Below are 13,040 nucleotides of genomic sequence, written 5' to 3'. Positions count from 1 at the left end.
AAAAAAAAAAAAAAAAAGAAAACACTGGAGTCAGAAATCTCTATCATGTCCCTATCGCCAGATTGCTACACTAGAATATTTAGGGAATTTAACTTTGAATAAGATCTAGGACCCTTCCTCTTGGTCGAGCTGAGCTCTCTCACTCCTAATAAAAGCACTCATTTAATCCTGTATTATCTAGTATATATGTACACACATGTATGTCTAAATATATGTGAATATTCCTATGTATACTTTCTATGGTTTGTTTTGCAATAGATTTGAATAAATGGATTTTCTTTGAACACTGGTCTTTATGTTCATTGTGGACCTACTGTTCAGTGGGAGAGGAGTCAAGGTTTAGATTTAGAGTTTGAGGTTTTCATTCTCCCTAATAATAAAATTATATTCAGTAGTTAGATTAAGCCTAATCATATCCCTAGACTGATAGTATCTAAAGGAGGAGACAAATAAAATTCTAGCCCAGTGCCCCCTCTCTCTAAGGAGAATAGAGTGGTCACCAGCTTCCAACTTTCTGCTTTCCCTCCTGGAAGTAATTAGATTGGTTGGGAGAAAAAAAAAAGAGATCAGAGATGCCTATTCTGCCTCCCTTCAAACCACACAAAGTCACCTCCATGCTACATGTGGGTGGACAGGGACTTAGCAAAATAGTTTTGGATTACTGGATATCAGAGACAGTGTAACATAATGGATAGAGAATTCACATGGAAGTCAGTATGACCTAGGTTCAAGTCACACCTTTGACACATACTAACTGTGTGACATGGACAGGTTTAGTGACTCATCTTCCTCTCCCAGATGATAACTTGCAAAACAGTTGCCAACCTGCACTGTTAGAGGGAACCTCTTCATTGAAAAATTCCACATACTAATAAATGTTTAACTCCTGTTGAAAAATAAATATATATATATATAAATTTACTATAACTATGACAGAAATAAACACAGTTCATTCTCTTTAGATGAAAAAGAAAATCTAACAGGACACTGTAATCATGAGTATTTATGGCAACTCAGTGGCACAGTAGAAATAGTGTCATGCCTAGAGTCAGTAAGACCTGATTTCAAATCCAGATTTAGACACTTACTATCTATGTGATTCTGGACAAGTCACTTGACTTCCATTTGCCTTAGTTTCTTCATTTGTAAAATAGCAATAATAATAGCACCTTCCTCCCAGGGTTGTTGAGAGTTCCAGATAAGAACATAATTGTAAAATGCCTTTATATTATTGTTGTGATTATAATTATGTGGGCCCCCTTTGCAGTATTCATAGTCAAGGTCCCTGTAAGGATGTTTTTGATTATGTTTATTTTGCTAGTAGCACTGAAGTAGTAGCAAAAATTCCATCTGGAAAGGAAGCATAGCTATTGCTGGCCTCACCACAGAAGAAAGAGGAAGCAGCTAATAAGAGAAGCCTCAATAAATCACACTTGAGCAATCTGAGGGATAGGAATATCAAATTTTGTATTCAATTACCTCCTTAGGACAAAATTGGAAATTGATGTGAAAAGACTACTATGGTCTAAATTAAATCCAATTTGTAAGAAGGAAAAGTTCCAAAATGTGTCACTGTGATATAACAAGAGCCCAGTGCCAATTAACAGAGAATAAAATTCTCCAAAATGAGTTAATATGAAGCAGAGGTATGGCTGGCTTCCTAAATGCGAGTACTTGTAGTGAGTTTAGGATAGAATAATAAAATCTCAATATATAACTCCAGGAATAATATGAGTTCTTCATTTTACACTTTTTATGACATAGTGATGGGGGCCTCTGAAAATGCTTTTATAGGATCAAAATGAATTAGGAGTCAGAGGGCTGAAAAATTCAAGAACAAATTATAATTAATGCTAATTCCTGTGTCTTTATGTTAGATACGATGGAATATGCATTGTGGAAAAACATATTACTGAACTTTACTTCGCCATATTGCCAGGTCGGACAATCCTCCTTTTTTTTTTTTTCTAAGAAAAGGATTTATCTTAAAATTCTGCACATGGCAAGGTGTGCAGAATGACAAAGGGTCATTTGAGCAGATGGATTGCCACCTAGCCAAGCAAGAGACAGGTTTAATTCTATTGCACTACAGATTGGGACTCAGAGAAGCTAGATAACCCTGAAAGTAGTTTAATCTCAAGGCTAACAACGCAAGAGCAACATTTTACACCACAGGCATTTAATAAATGTTTATTGAATAGAACCAATAGAATCTTCCTTTCAAAATATGACATAAGGTTACACAAAAGTACAGGACTGTGATAAGCAGAGCAATGCTAGCAAAACCTCACAGACCCCTTTTCAGTCAGCTTTTATTGTAAACTGGACAGCGCAGAGAAACATTTTAAAAAGTAACAGAAACCCCCATTCATTTTGCAGGATAAAGAAAATGAGACAGAGAGTCTAAATGACTTACCCAATGTTAAGGTCTATTTCAAATATTACCTTTGAATCCTGACCTAGGACCTTTTTATTCCATGATTCATTTGTACAAAGTGGCAAAGCAAAGATGTGAACCCAGGTCCTCTGACTCCAAAAACAAGTCTTTTTTGACTCTGCCATGATGCTTCTCATACATACAGTGTTTTCTGTATTATATTAATTATCTAAATCCTATAGATCATCTAGCAGTGACTTGATAGAACAAACAGTTTGGCATAAACTTAACTCTGCTAACTTCTTTATAATTCTTCTCTGGTGGGTATTAGTCATTTTTTCATAATTAGTTTCTAATGAGGGACAAGATAATAATGTCAGGACCAAAGTTTCTGTACCATTTTTCTACATATTCAGATTGAGTTTAAAATAAAAATCATTGTGTTTGCCTTCCTGGTGTGTCCAAAAGTCACATATGAATTATCTGATGGGAAAATTATGTATGAACTCCTAGAAGAAATTGTTTGGAAGATAATTTCTAGTTCTCTGAAGGATATGCCAAAAGATGTCAGATAAGGAGCACAGCACATTATTTAGAAACAGGAAATTTCATAGAGCTCAATAAATAGTATCAATGTTTTGTCCACATGTTCAATTCAAATTACTTTCAGGTGTGTTCCTTTGAATTTTTTTTACCTCCCACTCACTATAATAATTTTATGAAGTAAATATGGCAAGCATTATTATCCATACAGAAGTAAAGGCAAAAAATGAAAGAATGTCTCAATATAAAGTCCTAGAAAATCATAGTCATCTGATACTGAAGGCCAGTTCTGCCATAAATTTATGCATTGACTTCAACCAAGGATCGTTCCTTAGAACTTAGAAGGTAAACGAGGAAAAAAAATTCTTACCTGCAAAGGACAAGAGAGACACAGTCAATTTTGGGGTAGGAATATTAAAAACTTGCTATGTGCAAAACGCATGATACTAAATACTGTGGGAGATAAAGAACATATATAAATATATGTGTATATGTACATGTATGTATTGTTTGCATGTGTGTATACACATATACATATACATGTGCGTCTGTGTGTGTGTGTGGAAGAGAGACTATTAAGAAACTTCTGGTTCAAATTCCTCAGGCTGACTGAGGAAACAGAACAAGAGAAGTATAAAGACTTGTCCAAGGTCACACAGCTAATAAATAATAGGTAGGATTTGAACCTAAATCCTTGACTCTTAATTCATGGTTATTTCCACTGTATCATGTTAACTCTCTAAAAGCATAAAGATAAAGACATGCTCAATGTTAAGTTTTGTTGTTATTTTGTTGTTGCTTATTTGTTTTGGTCTTAGAGAACTTTGAAATCTAGTAAAGATGATATAAAGACTTTACACAAAAAATATATTATGTAATAAATGTATAAAAGGTGAAAAGGACTATGAGATCTGATGAGGGAGCTGAATGAGTCTAAATGAATGATAAGCTATTGTCAGACATATTGGATAGGGACTACAGTATATGCTTCTGTATTCTTGATTCATGCTCACAGAGTTGTAAGAAAAGAGAGACTGAAGTCCCTAAATGAAGTGGGATGATGTCATCTAAGCACACCTTTTCACTAAGAACCCTGGGAAATGACCAAAATGGGGATATGTGACAGAAGTAACTGGCATGTAGCTCTACCAGACAGATATGAAAGAAAAAAACAAAACTTCATTGTAGCGAAGTTAAGTGATTTGTCCAAGGACACATGGATAGTAAGTTTCATGGGAAAATTTGAGGCTATGTTGCCAGTGTTCTTTCATGTGGAATGAGGACCAGAGACAGCAAGGGATTTTTTCATGCAGGTGGAGAGAATTCCTAATGAGAATTATGTTTTGCTAAATAAATACTTTACATTTTGCTCTTGTTAAAAGGAAGAGTCATAGATCACATGGTATAAAAATACTCCTCTACTAACACCCCCAACCTCATGGCTTTACATTTATGCAAAATGCTACCTTATTCAGAAATATCATTTAAGAATGATATAGAATGAATTATGGAATGTTTTTCAATACTTTTTTGAATGGCAAATAACATCATTAAAAAATGTTCAAGTGTATAATAGAGAAAGACGTAAGACAGATACAAAATCTATTGCTTTACTAACAAGTGAATTGAAAAAATAATTTCAACCCTTTCCATGGGAATGCAATAAATTATTCCATTTCCTAAACTAAAGCAAATGGTATAATAAGCTTTATGCCATACTTAAGTACTTTGTGCCACTTTGCCCTATAGTATTGAATTAACCTTTATCTGACATTTCTATGCAATCGTTTTGGGAATGATCCAATAAATAATTAAATAAAATGGCCCAGCAAACATACATAATATTCATTCTCAGTACCTCTAAGTGAAGGCAGATGCACTCACCACCAACAACAAAATCTATATAGCTTCTTGTATCATCAGACCACATACAAGTGGGTTGTCCATCAATGAAATCAGATCTGTTTCTGACTGAGAACCAAAATATGTACTGAAGTACATGAAAAAGGAAGGGTGACCTTGCCCACTGGTTCTTCCTGAAATATTTTTGTCTTCTATGACTATGAGAGAGACAGAAAGTAACAGAGAGAAAGTGTGTGGGTGTTTTCTTTTGTCAAGACCTGTGATTTCATCCACATAGGAAAACACTAATGAGAAAAGTCCCTGTATTAAAATGTTATCAACTATAAGATTTACAGTTTTAGTGAAGTAACTTAGAACTTTAGCAAGGATCACATAGCTATTACATATCAGAGGTGCGACTTTTTCCTTCTTTTGCAGCACATCTTTTATCCACTACATCACTAAATAAATAAACATCATTTTATAGTAAATTAGTACTGTAAATATCTAAAATTGTTTAAGTAAAGGTCATAACTGAGTATTGGGGACAAGGAAACAATTATACAAGCAGCTAATTCCATTATCAATCAACACTAAGTGCTTACTATGTACCCAAAACTGTATTACTAGACGTGGGTGATACTAGATAGAGAAAGATAGATAGATAGATAGATAGACAGACAGACAGATAGATAAATAGCAATTTTTACCCTTAAAATTTATATTCTATCAGGAGAGACAAAATATGTATATGTAAATCGAAATTATATACAAACTAAATATAACGTCATATTTAGGCAGTGTGGGAGGGTGGGTGTGTAAAATTATTTTATACATAATTCTATTTATTGGTTCTTTCTTTGGATGAAGATAGTGTGTTTCTTCATATGTTCTTTATAGTTAATTTGGATATTAATAATAGCCAAAATGATTTATGCTTAGTCATTATTAAAGCAATATTGCTGTTACTGTATACAATGCTCTCTTGTTTTATTCATTTCACTCTTCATTATTTTGTGTGTCTTTCCATGTTTTTCTAAGGTCATTGAGCTCATCACTTCTGATAGCACTGTAGTATCCCATGAGAAATAGCCAAAGGATATGAGCATATACATTAATGAATTACTTCAATCATTTCATCCTTCAAATGCAATAAAGGAAACCAAAAAATTATACTATTCAATTTTGACAAAAGCCTTTTCAACATCTATAGTTGTAATCATACACATTTTTATTATTTATTTTATTATCATGATTTATATTTATTAAGTTTACACCTTTACTTTTGTTTAACCAATCCTATATTTCTGATAAAACCTAAATTATTCATAGTCCATTATCTTTGTAACATATCATTGCAACCTACTTGCAAATATTTTGTTTAAATCTTTTTGCATCAATGTTCATTAGGGATATTAGTTTATAGTTCTCCATTACCTGCTTTGTTTCTATGGTATAGGTATTAATACCAAATTTTCCTCATCAAAAAGCGATTTAAAAGGTCACCTCTTTTTATTTTTGCAAACTTTTTTGTCAATTCATGTATGTCATGTTCAACTTCCTTTCTGATACTATGTTATTTAAATAATCACTGTATTCTGTGTCTAATTCCCATGTCTTTTCACTGAATGTATGATGCAATGTCTAGAATGCTCTCCTTAGATTCCCAACCTTCCCTCAAGATGAACCTCAATAACCATCTTCTATGGGATGTCTCCTCAATTCCCCCCAGATTGCAGAGTTTTTTCCTTCAAAGACTGCCTTCCATTTGCTCTGCATATATATTTTATATATATTGGTTATTTTCTAATGTATTTACCCCCATTACAATGTGAACTTTTTCAGAGCAGTAGCATTTTTTAATATTTTTTTTTGTTTTGCTTTATCTGTTTTTATTGCTTTTATTTTTCTACCTTTATTTTCTGCATCCCTAGCACTTAGACAGTGTCTATGAGATAATGACTACTAATAAATGCTGTTGGAAAAGGTCAAGAATATTAAAGGGAATTATTTTTTTAAGCAAAGGATGGTGACCTAGCTATGCCAGATCTCAAAATACATTATAAAGTGGCAATTATCAGAAGTATCTTTCACTTATTAATAGGATAGGGTGTTTCAGTGGAATAGATTAGGTGCACAAGACACAGTAGTAAGTGTCCGATAAACTCAAAGACCTCAGCTTCTCGGATAAGAACTCACTATATAATAAAAACTTCTGGAAAACTGGAAAAGTATATGGCAGAGACTAGGTATAGACACATATATCTCACACAATATATTAAGATAAGGTCAAAATGGTTGCACTATTTTGGATATAAAGGTTGACACCATAAGCAAATTAGGAGAGCAAGGAATAATTTATCTGTCAGATCTATGGAAAAGAAAATATTTTTACCAAACAAGGGATAGAGAGCATTATGAGAGGCAAAATGGATAATTTTGATTATGTTAAATTAAAAAAATATATATTTTACACAGGGGCAGCTAGGTGGCGCAGTGAATCAAGCACCAGCCCTGGAGTCAGGAGGACCTGAGTTCAAATCAGACAATTAACACTTACTAGCTGTGTGACCTTGGGCAGATCACTTAACCCCAATTGCCCTTCCCCCTCTCCTGCAAAAATAAAAAAGGATATATATATATATATAGATATAGATATAGATATAGATATAGATATATATATATTAGCAAGGTTAGAAGAAAAGCAAAAAGCTGGAAAATATTCTATATCAAAAATCTCTGATAAATGCCTCATTTTTCAAACATATGAAGAATTAAGTCAAGTTTATAAGAGTACAAGTCATTCCCCACTTGCTAAATAGTGAAATGATATGAATAGATATTATTCAGATGAAGAAATCAAAATTGTCCATAATGATTTTAAATGCTTTAAATCACTATCAAATTAAATACAAATTAAAACAACTCTGAGGTACCACTTAACACCTATAAGATTAGCTAATATGACAAAAAAGGAAAATGACAAATGTTGGAGAGGGCATGAGAAAATTGGGATTCTAATGTACTGATGGTGGAGTGGTGAAATGAGGCAACCATTCCTGGGAGCAATTTGGAGGATGTCAAAAGAGTAATCAAAGTGTACACAGCCTTTGATCCAGTAATACCACTACTAGGTCTGTATCCCAAAGAGATCATAAAAAAGGAAAAAGACCTACCCATACAAAAATATTTATAGCAGCTCTTTTTTCTGGTGGCCAAGAATTAGACATTGAGGGGATGTCCAGAAATTGGGGAATGGCTGAACAGTTGTGGTATATGAATGTAGTAGAATACTCATTTGCTATAAGAAAAGATTAGCAGGCAGATTTCAGAAAAAAAAGAAAGATTTACATGAATTGATTCTGAGTGAAGTGAGGAGCAGAACCAGTAGAACATTGTACACAAACGCAGCAGCATTGTGTGATGATCAACTATGAATGACTTAGTTCTCAGCAATACAATGATCCATGACAATTCCAAAGGACTCATGATGGAAAATGCTGTCCATATCCAGAGAAATAACTGATGAAGTCTGAATGCAGATCAAAGCACCATATTTTCACTTTTAAAAAAATGGGTCTGTTTCTTCCTTCACAAAATGACTAACATGGAAATATGCATTGCATGGTTGTCATATATAACCTATATGACATGGTTTACCATTTTAGGGAGGGCTTAATGGAGGAAGAAAAATTTGGAATGCAAACTTTTAAATGAATGTTAAGCTTTTCTTTACATATAATTGAAAAGTAAAATACCATTTAAAATAAAAATAAATTAAATTAAATGAGTTGGTGGAGAAAAAAATAAATAAATACTTGTTGATTGACTACCTGGTTAACTGAAGGCAAGAAAGAGAACCCAAAGTAGAGGATAACTTTGGGAATGCAATGATGAATATGACAGGAGGAATATATTTAGTTGGTATGACATTCATGAAGAGATAGAAGGTGGGAAAGTTATGATCAAGGAGAAAATTCAGATTTCTTCATCAGTGCAATGAAATATTAGTGGCCAATAATGAAAATTCAGTAAAAGCATACTCCTAGAAGCTGAGGTTGATTAATTGAAAAATTATGGTGTTTGGGGGAATATTGAAATGCATAGTGAGCTCTATAAATATAAAGCCAAAGACTGAATTAAAGAAAAAAATTGTGAAGTAGGTGGGCTCATAGCATGACTTCTAGATCACAAGATCATACGTACCCAAATCTGGATGAGTAATTAATGAAGCAGGAAGGTCTGAGGTGGCAGTGAGTGCAAGAAGAGTCATAATACACAAGGGAAGCTTTTTCAACAATAAATGGGGGTTCCTTAATGCATGAAACCAGTGAAACAGAATGGGACAAGGATATGTCACAGTTGGGGCCGGTTCCAGCACACTTCTATAGAGAAGTATGGTTGAAGTAGATGGGAAGGCTAGCATGTAATTGTTTTGCATACAGTTAGAGTCATAGTGCAAATTATTTAATGGAAAATTAGTTATCCTTGCTCTACCACTTTCTGGCCTTAAGAGTGGTCAATTCTCTTCTAATTTCAGAGTCTCAGTTCCCTCATTTGTAAAAGGAGAGAAATTGGACTAGAGCAATGGTGTCATACTCAAACAGGAAGCGATTCCTGTACTTATATATTTACTTATAGAAAAACAAATTAATATTATCTACGTTGTGTTGTATTTTTATTCATTCTATTAAACGTGTTCCAAATACATTTAAATCTTCCTGGAGGTGATTTTGATAAGCTCTGGACAGATAATTTTGTGAATCTAGCCCACAATCTTATAAATTGAATTGCTCATCCTGATTCCTAATAGTAAACCTGGAACTAGAACACAAGTCTAGTTCTATCCACTAGGCCATATTTATATTTATAATTTTAATTAATACAATTTGTTTCATTTAGCTACATGAATTTATAATATGGCAAATCCATATGGTCCAACTGAAATGGCCTTTGACAAATGACAATAAGCTATGATCTATTTGTCTGAGTGTATCAAATCATTAGTATTTTTGGATCCTCTAGTGTAGTCAATTTCCAAGGTGATATTTTCTCTTCCATGTTTTTTTATTGGTTATCTGTAATCTATACCAGGATCAGTTAATGTTTCAGCTGGCTGCTGTGAAATCTGTGTGGACTGTATACAGAACTGTGGAATGTATACCTAGAGAAAATATATAAGAAAAGTGAATAAAAATTAAAATTTTCTTTGTATAGCATTAGATTTTTTGAAAATTCAAAAAACAATTAAGTTATCACTATAAATAAAAAGGAGAAAATAGTTTTAGCTTTCATTCCAAATAAGTAATAAAGAAATTGCAAATGTGTTCAAATAACTTTTTGATAGCATTTTATATTGTGCACTTGAAAAACCAAGCTACTATATGCAAGGTGAAACCTTCATTGAATTTTGACTCTGTTTTGCTTGATAGATTAGCCAGTCAAAACATGATTTGATTCCATGCTAGACTGTGCTCAGATGTGATTACAGTCAGAACCTGAAACTAAATAATTACAAAGTACCTTATCTCACTTGGCCAGGGGGGAGAAGTTTCATTAGAATTCCAGCAACAAATGTATTTGCCCTTGGTCTTCTTCCAAGAGGAAAAACCAAATTGGAACTAAGATATTCAGAGAGTGTAGTCACCTTTCTTAGGACTTCAACACCATGAATTACCCAATATTCCCAATGGTCTCTGGGACAAGTATGAAGTACCTAAACAAAAGTACAGATATATATATATATATATATATATATATATATATATATATATGCGGAAATTTCTAGATAATCCTAAAGAGCCACTGGAATAGAAATGCATGACAGGAGATGGCTGAGTAACTACTTCTCAGCATAACACCCAAAGTATACTGCCTCTAACAAAAAGTAATGAGCAATGTATAGTTATAAAAATTAATTTGCGTGTCTCATCCAGACTTACTACCATCTGCCTTGTCACTGTCCTGCTTTCCCCTTACTAGAAACTACTCCTCCAGGCATCATTCAAAAAACAGACAACCTCCCATAATACCATATTGCTTGCATCAGGAATTGAGACTTCTGAAAGTGAGGCCCATCTTAGGTTTTCAATACCATGTATTGCTAAGTATGTGTGTGTATGTGTGTGCGCGCACGCCTGTGTGTGTGTGTGTGTTTGTAATGTATACAAGAATTTCTAGATGATCCCAAAGAGACACAGGGATAGAGTCACATGGCAGGAAGTGGTTGCTGAACTCCAATCTCGAGTCTTGAATTGACTCTCAGACATCTCAAACTGGACACCCAGTATATATCTTATACTAAACCTTTCCAAAACAGAACACACTATCTTTCTTCTTAACCTCTGCTCTACTGCTACCTTCGTTGTTACTATAGAAAGCAACACACAATCCCATACATGCACAAGGACCCCTCACTATATCTCACCACTTCCATCTAATCTGTTGCCGAGGACTGTCAATTTCACCTCTTGCTATATATTCTTTAGTGAATAGAACCAATGATATCAGGTCAGGGTACACTGTGTTTGAAATCTGAGAGAGATGTCTTTAGATTTGTACATCTCATGCCTCCTTTGTGCTACTGCTCTGCTCATAGGGCACAGTGCCTTCTTTTATGTGAGCATGCTAAACTTCTTGCATGTCTCACAAATGATAATAAAGCTCTTCAGAGAGACCTTGAAGTGTCTTTGTACTGTTTCTTCTGACCTCTGTGTGAGCAATTGCCTTCTGCAAGTTCTCTGTAAAAATAGTCTTTTAAGGAAATGGACATTTCTCATTCAGGCTACATGGACAACCCATCAGAGTTGCTCTCTCTGCAGTAGATGTTGAATTCTTAGCAGTTTAGATTAAGAAAGGACCTCAGAGTCTGGTACCTCATTTGCCAGGTAAGTTCAGAATCTTCCTAAGGCAAATCAATGAAAGTAGTTCAATTTTTTGGCATGGAACTAGTACAGTGTCCAGATTTCACAGGCATACAACAATAAAGTCAGCACAATGGCTCATATACCTTCAGTTTGATAGGCAGCCTAATACCTCTTCTTTCCCACACTTTCTTTCAGATCCTCCAAAACACTAGGCTAGGTCAATGCATATGTCAGCCTCATCATCTATATGGACATCCCTGGAAAGTATACTGACAAGGTAAGTGAACTTATGCACAGAATTCAAAATTTCTTCATTTGCTGTAACCAATGATTCCAGCGCTGGCTGGTAGGAAAACTTTTCTTGGTGTTGATTGTTAGGCCAAAATTAACACAGGCAGCAGAGAATCAAAACATATTCTTTCGTATCAATCGCAAAGGCTGCATTGAGTACACACTCATCTACAAACAAAAAGTCATGCACCAAGTCTCTCTCCACTTTTCGTCTTTTTCAAGTTAAATAACTTACATCAGTGTGGTAGCTGACCTTGATGCTGTTTTCATCCTCATTGAAGGCATCTGACAACATCACTGAAAACATCATGCTTTTTAAAGCATGGAAGAAAGCACACAGCCATGTTTTACTCCACTGGTGACTGGGAAAGCATGAGAGCATCGCCTATTATCCATAACCTGTGCAAACATGCCATCATGATACTGGTGTTCAATACTGATGAACTTCTCTGGACAGCTAAATTATGCCATGAACTTTCACAAGTCCTCATGACTGACAGTATCAAAGGCCTTAGTCAATGAATGTTATGTAAAAGGTCTCTATTCTGCTCCTGACGTTTGCCCTGAAGTTGTTGAGCAGCAAATAACATGTTGATCACTCCTCAAAACTTTCTGTAGTCACTCTGGCTTTCAAATAGCTGACTATCTTCCAGGTGAAGGATCCATCAGTTAAGGAGGACCCTGGCAAGAATCTCATACAGTAATGAGACAGAGAGAGAGACAGAGAGAGACAGAGAGAGAAGGAGGGAGGGAGATGTCCTCTGTGATTGTCACAGGACAACCTGTTTCTCTTTCCTTTATAGACATGGACAATGGAAGTATCCTTAATCTCCTGGGGTATAATGTGCTCTTGCTACATAATCCAGAAGACTACAGTCAGCTTTTGTGTGAGCACTGAACTCCCTATACTGAAAATCTCTGCTGGAATACAATCAGCATCAGGTGCTTTGCTAGGAGTTTGATGGCATTCAAAACCCCTTCTTCAATTGGAAGTTTAGCTAGAAAGGGATTGACTTCAATCTGAGGGATGCAGTCAATATCTTCAGCATTGATTGATGACATTCTGTTGAGAACACTATGGAAGTGTTCAAGGGTCATGTCCTTATCGTTGGTCAGTGTGG

This window comes from Petaurus breviceps, unplaced genomic scaffold, assembly GCF_028583685.1.
Source record: "Petaurus breviceps papuanus isolate PSGF00001 unplaced genomic scaffold, PetGlider_PUasm1.0 551, whole genome shotgun sequence".
Classification (NCBI taxonomy): domain Eukaryota; kingdom Metazoa; phylum Chordata; class Mammalia; order Diprotodontia; family Petauridae; genus Petaurus; species Petaurus breviceps.
Note: the sequence above shows the minus strand (reverse complement) of the source record.